We start from the raw sequence: 7,592 nt of genomic DNA, 5'->3' as shown, positions 1-7,592 counted from the left end.
CCTGTATTAAAGGGGTTCAGTCGGATCGACCCAGAGTCTGGTTCCTGTATTAAAGGGGTTCAGTCGGATCGACCCAGTGTCCGGTTCCTGTATTAAAGGGGTTCAGTCGGATCGAGCCAGAGTCCGGTTCCTGTATTAAAGGGGTTCAGTCGGATCGACCCAGAGTCCGGTTCCCGTATTAAAGGGGTTCAGTCGGATCGACCCAGAGTCTGGTTCCCGTATTAAAGGGGTTCAGTCGGATCGACCCAGAGTCCGGTTCCTGTATTAAAGGGGTTCAGTCGGTTCGACCCAGAGTCCGGTTCCTGTATTAAAGGGGTTCAGTCGGATCGACCCAGAGTCTGGTTCCTGTATTAAAGGAGTTCAGTCGGATCGACCCAGAGTTCGGTTCCCGTATTAAAGGGGTTCAGTCGGATCGACCCAGAGTCCGGTTCCTGTATTAAAGGGGTTCAGTCGGATCGACCAAGAGTCCGGTTCCTGTATTAAAGGGGTTCAGTCGGATCGACCCAGAGTCCGGTTCCTGTATTAAAGGGGTTCAGTCGGATCGACCCAGAGTCTGGTTCCTGTATTAAAGGGGTTCAGTCTGATTGACCCAGAGTCTGGTTCCTGTATTAAAGGGGTTCAGTCGGATCGACCCAGAGTCCGGTTCCTGTATTAAAGGGGTTCAGTCGGATCGACCGAGAGTCCGGTTCCCGTATTAAAGGGGTTCAGTCCGATCGACCCAGAGTCCGGTTCCTGTATTAAAGGGGTTCAGTCAGATCGACCCAGAGTCCGGTTCCCGTATTGAAGGGGTTCAGTCGGATCGACCCAGAGTCTGGTTCCCGTATTAAAGGGGTTCAGTCGGATCGACCCAGAGTCCGGTTCCCGTATTAAAGGGGTTCAGTCGGATCGACCCAGAGTCCGGTTCCTGTATTAAAGGGGTTCAGTCGGATCGACCCAGAGTCCGGTTCCTGTATTAAAGGGGTTCAGTCGGATCGACCCAGAGTCCGGTTCCTGTATTAAAGGGGTTCAGTCGGATCGACCCAGAGTCCGGTTCCTGTATTAAAGGGGTTCAGTCAGATCGACCCAGAGTCCGGTTCCCGTATTGAAGGGGTTCAGTCGGATCGACCCAGAGTCTGGTTCCCGTATTAAAGGGGTTCAGTCGGATCGACCCAGAGTCCTGTTCCTGTATTAAAGGGGTTCAGTCGGATCGACCCAGAGTCCGGTTCCCGTATTAAAGGAGTTCAGTCGGATCGACCCAGAGTCCGGTTCCTGTATTAAAGGGGTTCAGTCGGATCGACCCAGAGTCCGGTTCCCGTATTAAAGGGGTACAGTCGGATCGACCCAGAGTCCGGTTCCCGTATTAAAGGGGTTCAGTCGGATCGACCCAGAGTCCGGTTCCTGTATTAAAGGGGTTCAGTCGGATCGACCCAGAGTCCGGTTCCTGTATTAAAGGGGTTCAGTCGGATCGACCCAGAGTCCGGTTCCTGTATTAAAGGGGTTCAGTCGGATCGACCCAGAGTCCGGTTCCTGTATTAAAGGGGTTCAGTCAGATCGACCCAGAGTCCGGTTCCCGTATTGAAGGGGTTCAGTCGGATCGACCCAGAGTCTGGTTCCCGTATTAAAGGGGTTCAGTCGGATCGACCCAGAGTCCGGTTCCCGTATTAAAGGGGTTCAGTCGGATCGACCCAGAGTCCGGTTCCTGTATTAAAGGGGTTCAGTCGGATCGACCCAGAGTCCGGTTCCTGTATTAAAGGGGTTCAGTCGGATCGACCCAGAGTCCGGTTCCTGTATTAAAGGGGTTCAGTCGGATCGACCCAGAGTCCGGTTCCTGTATTAAAGGGGTTCAGTCAGATCGACCCAGAGTCCGGTTCCCGTATTGAAGGGGTTCAGTCGGATCGACCCAGAGTCTGGTTCCCGTATTAAAGGGGTTCAGTCGGATCGACCCAGAGTCCGGTTCCCGTATTAAAGGGGTTCAGTCGGATCGACCCAGAGTCCGGTTCCCGTATTAAAGGGGTTCAGTCGGATCGACCCAGAGTCCGGTTCCCGTATTAAAGGGGTTCAGTCGGATCGACCCAGAGTCCGGTTCCTGTATTAAAGGGGTTCAGTCGGATCGACCCAGAGTCTGGTTCCTGTATTAAAGGGGTTCAGTCGGATCGACCGAGAGTCCGGTTCCCGTATTAAAGGGGTTCAGTCAGATCGACCCAGAGTCCGGTTCCTGTATTAAAGGGGTTCAGTCGGATCGACCGAGAGTCCGGTTCCCGTATTAAAGGGGTTCAGTCAGATCGACCCAGAGTCCGGTTCCTGTATTAAAGGGGTTCAGTCGGATCGACCCAGAGTCCGGTTCCCGTATTAAAGGGGTTCAGTCCGATCGACCCAGAGTCTGGTTCCTGTATTAAAGGGGTTCAGTCAGATCGACCCAGAGTCTGGTTCCTGTATTTAAGGGGTTCAGTCGGATCGACCCAGAGTCCGGTTCCTGTTTTAAAGGGGTTCAGTCGGATCGACCCAGAGTCCGGTTCCTGTATTAAAGGGGTTCAGTCGGATCGACCCAGAGTCCGGTTCCTGTTTTAAAGGGGTTCAGTCGGATCGACCCAGAGTCCGGTGCCTGTTTTAAAGGGGTTCAGTCGGATCGACCCAGAGTCCGGTTTCTGTATTAAAGGGGTTCAGTCGCATCGACCCAGAGTCTGGTTCCTGTATTTAAGGGGTTCAGTCGGATCGACCCAGAGTCCGGTTCCTGTATTAAAGGGGTTCAGTCGGATCGACCCAGAGTCCGGTTCCTGTATTAAAGGGGTTCAGCCGGATCGACCCAGAGTCCGGTTCCTGTATTAAAGGGGTTCAGCCGGATCGACCCAGAGTCTGGTTCCTGTATTAAAGGGGTTCAGTCGGATCGACCCAGAGTCCGGTTCCTGTATTTAAGGGGTTTAGTCGGATCGACCCAGAGTCCGGTTCCTGTATTAAAGGGGTTCAGCCGGATCGACCCAGAGTCCGGTTCCTGTATTAAAGGGGTTCAGCCGGATCGACCCAGAGTCCGGTTCCTGTATTAAAGGGGTTCAGCCGGATCGACCCAGAGTCTGGTTCCTGTATTAAAGGGGTTCAGCCGGATCGACCCAGAGTCCGGTTCCTGTATTAAAGGGGTTCAGCCGGATTGACCCAGAGTCTGGTTCCTGTATTAAAGGGGTTCAGCCGGATCGACCCAGAGTCCGGTTCCTGTATTAAAGGGGTTCAGTCGGATCGACCCAGAGTCTGGTTCCTGTATTAAAGGGGTTCAGTCGGATCGACCCAGAGTCCGGTTCCTGTTTTAAAGGGGTTCAGTCGGATCGACCCAGAGTCCGGTTCCTGTTTTAAAGGGGTTCAGTCGGATCGACCCAGAGTCGGGTTCCCTTATTAAAGGGGTTCAGTCGGATCGACCCAGAGTCCGGTTCCTGTATTTAAGGAGTTCAGTCGGACCGACCCAGAGTCCGGTTCCCGTATTAAAGGGGTTCAGTCCGATCGACCCAGAGTCCGGTTCCCGTATTAAAGGGGTTCAGTCCGATCGACCCAGAGTCTGGTTCCTGTATTTAAGGGGTTCAGTCGGATCGACCCAGAGTCCGGTTCCCGTATTAAAGGGGTTCAGTCCGATCGACCCAGAGTCTGGTTCCTGTATTTAAGGGGTTCAGTCGGGTCGACCCAGAGTCCGGTTCCCGTATTAAAGGGGTTCAGTCCGATCGACCCAGAGTCTGGTTCCTGTATTTAAGGGGTTCAGTCGGATCGACCCAGAGTCCGGTTCCCGTATTAAAGGGGTTCAGTCCGATCGACCCAGAGTCTGGTTCCTGTATTTAAGGGGTTCAGTCGGATCGACCCAGAGTCCGGTTCCCGTATTAAAGGGGTTCAGTCCGATCGACCCAGAGTCTGGTTCCTGTATTTAAGGGGTTCAGTCGGATCGACTCAGAGTCCGGTTCCCGTATTAAAGGGGTTCAGTCGGATCGACCCAGAGTCTGGTTCCTGTATTTAAGGGGTTCAGTCGGATCGACCCAGAGTCCGGTTCCCGTATTAAAGGGGTTCAGTCCGATCGACCCAGAGTCTGGTTCCTGTATTTAAGGGGTTCAGTCGGATCGACCCAGAGTCCGGTTCCCGTATTAAAGGGGTTCAGTCCGATCGACCCAGAGTCTGGTTCCTGTATTAAAGGGGTTCAGTCGGATCGACCCAGAGTCCGGTTCCTGTTTTAAAGGGGTTCAGTCGGATCGACCCAGAGTCCGGTTTCTGTATTAAAGGGGTTCAGTCGCATCGACCCAGAGTCTGGCTCCTGTATTTAAGGGGTTCAGTCGGATCGACCCAGTGTCCGGTTCCTGTATTAAAGGGGTTCAGTCGGATCGACCCAGTGTCCGGTTCCTGTATTAAAGGGGTTCAGTCGGATCGACCCAGAGTCCGGTTCCCGTATTAAAGGGGTTCAGTCGGATCGACCCAGAGTCCGGTTCCCGTATTAAAGGGGTTCAGTCGGATCGACCCAGAGTCCGGTTCCCGTATTAAAGGGGTTCAGTCGGATCGAACCAGAGTCCGGTTCCCGTATTAAAGGGGTTCAGTCGGATCGACCCAGAGTCTGGTTCCTGTATTAAAGGGGTTCAGTCAGATCGACCCAGAGTCCGGTTCCTGTATTAAAGTGGTTCAGTCGGATCGACCCAGAGTCCGGTTCCTGTATTAAAGGGGTTCAGTCGGATCGACCCAGAGTCCGGTTCCTGTATTAAAGGGGTTCAGTCGGATCGACCGCAGAGTCTGGTTCCTGTATTAAAGGGGTTCAGTCGGATCGACCAAGAGTCCGGTTCCTGTATTAAAGGGGTTCAGTCGGATCGACCCAGTGTCCGGTTCCTGTATTAAAGGGGTTCAGTCGGATCGACCCAGAGTCCGGTTCCCGTATTAAAGGGGTTCAGTCGGATCGACCCAGAGTCCGGTTCCCGTATTAAAGGGGTTCAGTCGGATCGACCCAGAGTCCGGTTCCCGTATTAAAGGGGTTCAGTCGGATCGAACCAGAGTCCGGTTCCCGTATTAAAGGGGTTCAGTCGGATCGACCCAGAGTCTGGTTCCTGTATTAAAGGGGTTCAGTCGGATCGACCCAGAGTCTGGTTCCTGTATTAAAGGGGTTCAGTCAGATCGACCCAGAGTCCGGTTCCTGTATTAAAGGGGTTCAGTCGGATCGACCCAGAGTCCGGTTCCTGTATTAAAGGGGTTCAGTCGGATCGACCGCAGAGTCTGGTTCCTGTATTAAAGGGGTTCAGTCAGATCGACCCAGAGTCCGGTTCCTGTATTAAAGGGGTTCAGTCGGATCGACCCAGAGTCTGGTTCCTGTATTAAAGGGGTTCAGTCGGATCGACCCAGAGTCTGGTTCCTGTATTAAAGGGGTTCAGTCGGATCGACCCAGAGTCCGGTTCCTGTATTAAAGGGGTTCAGTCGGTTCGACCCAGAGTCCGGTTCCTGTATTAAAGGGGTTCAGTCGGATCGACCCAGAGTCTGGTTCCTGTATTTAAGGGGTTCAGTCGGATCGACCCAGAGTCCGGTTCCTGTATTAAAGGGGTTCAGTCGGATCGACCCAGAGTCCGGTTCCTGTATTAAAGGGGTTCAGTCGGATCGACCCAGAGTCCGGTTCCTGTATTAAAGGGGTTCAGTCAGATCGACCCAGAGTCCGGTTCCTGTATTAAAGGGGTTCAGTCGGATCGACCCAGAGTCCGGTTCCCGTATTAAAGGGGTTCAGTCGGATCGACCCAGAGTCTGGTTCCTGTATTAAAGGGGTTCAGTCGGATCGACCCAGAGTCTGGTTCCTGTATTAAAGGGGTTCAGTCAGATCGACCCAGAGTCCTGTTCATGTATTAAAGGGGTTCAGTCGGATCGACCCAGAGTCCGGTTCCTGTATTAAAGGGGTTCAGTCGGATCGACCCAGAGTCCGGTTCCTGTATTAAAGAGGTTCAGTCGGATCGACCCAGAGTCCGGTTCCTGTATTAAAGGGGTTCAGTCGGATCGACCCAGAGTCCGGTTCCTGTATTAAAGGGGTTCAGTCGGATCGACCCAGAGTCCTGTTCATGTATTAAAGGGGTTCAGTCGGATCGACCCAGAGTCCGGTTCCTGTATTAAAGGGGTTCAGTCGGATCGACCCAGAGTCCGGTTCCTGTATTAAAGGGGTTCAGTCGGATCGACCCAGAGTCCGGTTCCTGTATTAAAGGGGTTCAGTCGGATCGACCCAGAGTCCGGTTCCTGTATTAAAGGGGTTCAGTCGGATCGACCCAGTGTCCGGTTCCTGTATTAAAGGGGTTCAGTCGGATCGACCCAGAGTCCGGTTCCTGTATTGAAGGGGTCAGTCGGATCGACCCGGAGTCTGGTTCCTGTATTAAAGGGGTTCAGTCGGATCGACCCAGAGTCCGGTTCCTGTATTAAAGAGGTTCAGTCGGATCGACCCAGAGTCCGGTTCCTGTATTAAAGGGGTTCAGTCGGATCGACCCAGAGTCCGGTTCCTGTATTAAAGGGGTTCAGTCAGATCGACCCAGAGTCCGGTTCCTGTATTAAAGGGGTTCAGTCGGATCGACCCAGAGTCCGGTTCCTGTATTAAAGGGGTTCAGTCGGACGACCCAGAGTCCGGTTCCTGTATTAAAGGGGTTCAGTCAGATCGACCCAGAGTCCGGTTCCTGTATTAAAGGGGTTCAGTCGGATCGACCCAGAGTCCGGTTCCTGTATTAAAGGGGTTCAGTCGGATCGACCCAGAGTCCGGTTCCTGTATTAAAGGGGTTCAGTCGGATCGACCCAGAGTCCGGTTCCTGTATTAAAGGGGTTCAGTCGGATCGACCCAGAGTCCGGTTCCTGTATTAAAGGGGTTCAGTCGGATCGACCCAGAGTCCGGTTCCTGTATTAAAGGGGTTCAGTCGGATCGACCCAGAGTCCGGTTCCTGTATTAAAGGGGTTCAGTCGGATCGACCCAGAGTCCGGTTCCTGTATTAAAGGGGTTCAGTCGGATCGACCCAGAGTCCGGTTCCTGTATTAAAGGGGTTCAGTCGGATCGACCCAGAGTCCGGTTCCTGTATTAAAGGGGTTCAGTCGGATCGACCCAGATTCCGGTTCCTGTATTAAAGGGGTTCAGTCGGATCGACACAGAGTCCGGTTCCTGTATTAAAGGGGTTCAGTCGGATCGACACAGAGTCCGGTTCCTGTATTAAAGGGGTTCAGTCGGATCGACCCAGAGTCCGGTTCCTGTATTAAAGGGGTTCAGTCGGATCGACCCAGAGTCCGGTTCCTGTATTAAAGGGGTTCAGTCGGATCGACCCAGAGTCCGGTTCCTGTATTAAAGGGGTTCAGTCGGATCGACCCAGAGTCCGGTTCCTGTATTAAAGGGGTTCAGTCGGATCGACCCAGAGTCCGGTTCCTGTATTAAAGGGGTTCAGTCGGATCGACCCAGAGTCCGGTTCCTGTATTAAAGGGGTTCAGTCGGATCGACCCAGAGTCCGGTTCCTGTGTTAAAGGGGTTCAGTCGGATCGACCCAGAGTGCGGTTCCTGTATTAAAGGGGTTCAGTCGGATCGACCCAGAGTCCGGTTCCTGTATTAAAGGGGTTCAGTCGGATCGACCCAGAGTCCGGTTCCTGTATTAAAGGGGTTCAGTCGG

The sequence above is a fragment of the Heterodontus francisci genome, chromosome 39 (genome assembly GCF_036365525.1).
Source record: "Heterodontus francisci isolate sHetFra1 chromosome 39, sHetFra1.hap1, whole genome shotgun sequence".
NCBI classification, from domain to species: Eukaryota; Metazoa; Chordata; class Chondrichthyes; order Heterodontiformes; family Heterodontidae; genus Heterodontus; species Heterodontus francisci.
Note: the sequence above shows the minus strand (reverse complement) of the source record.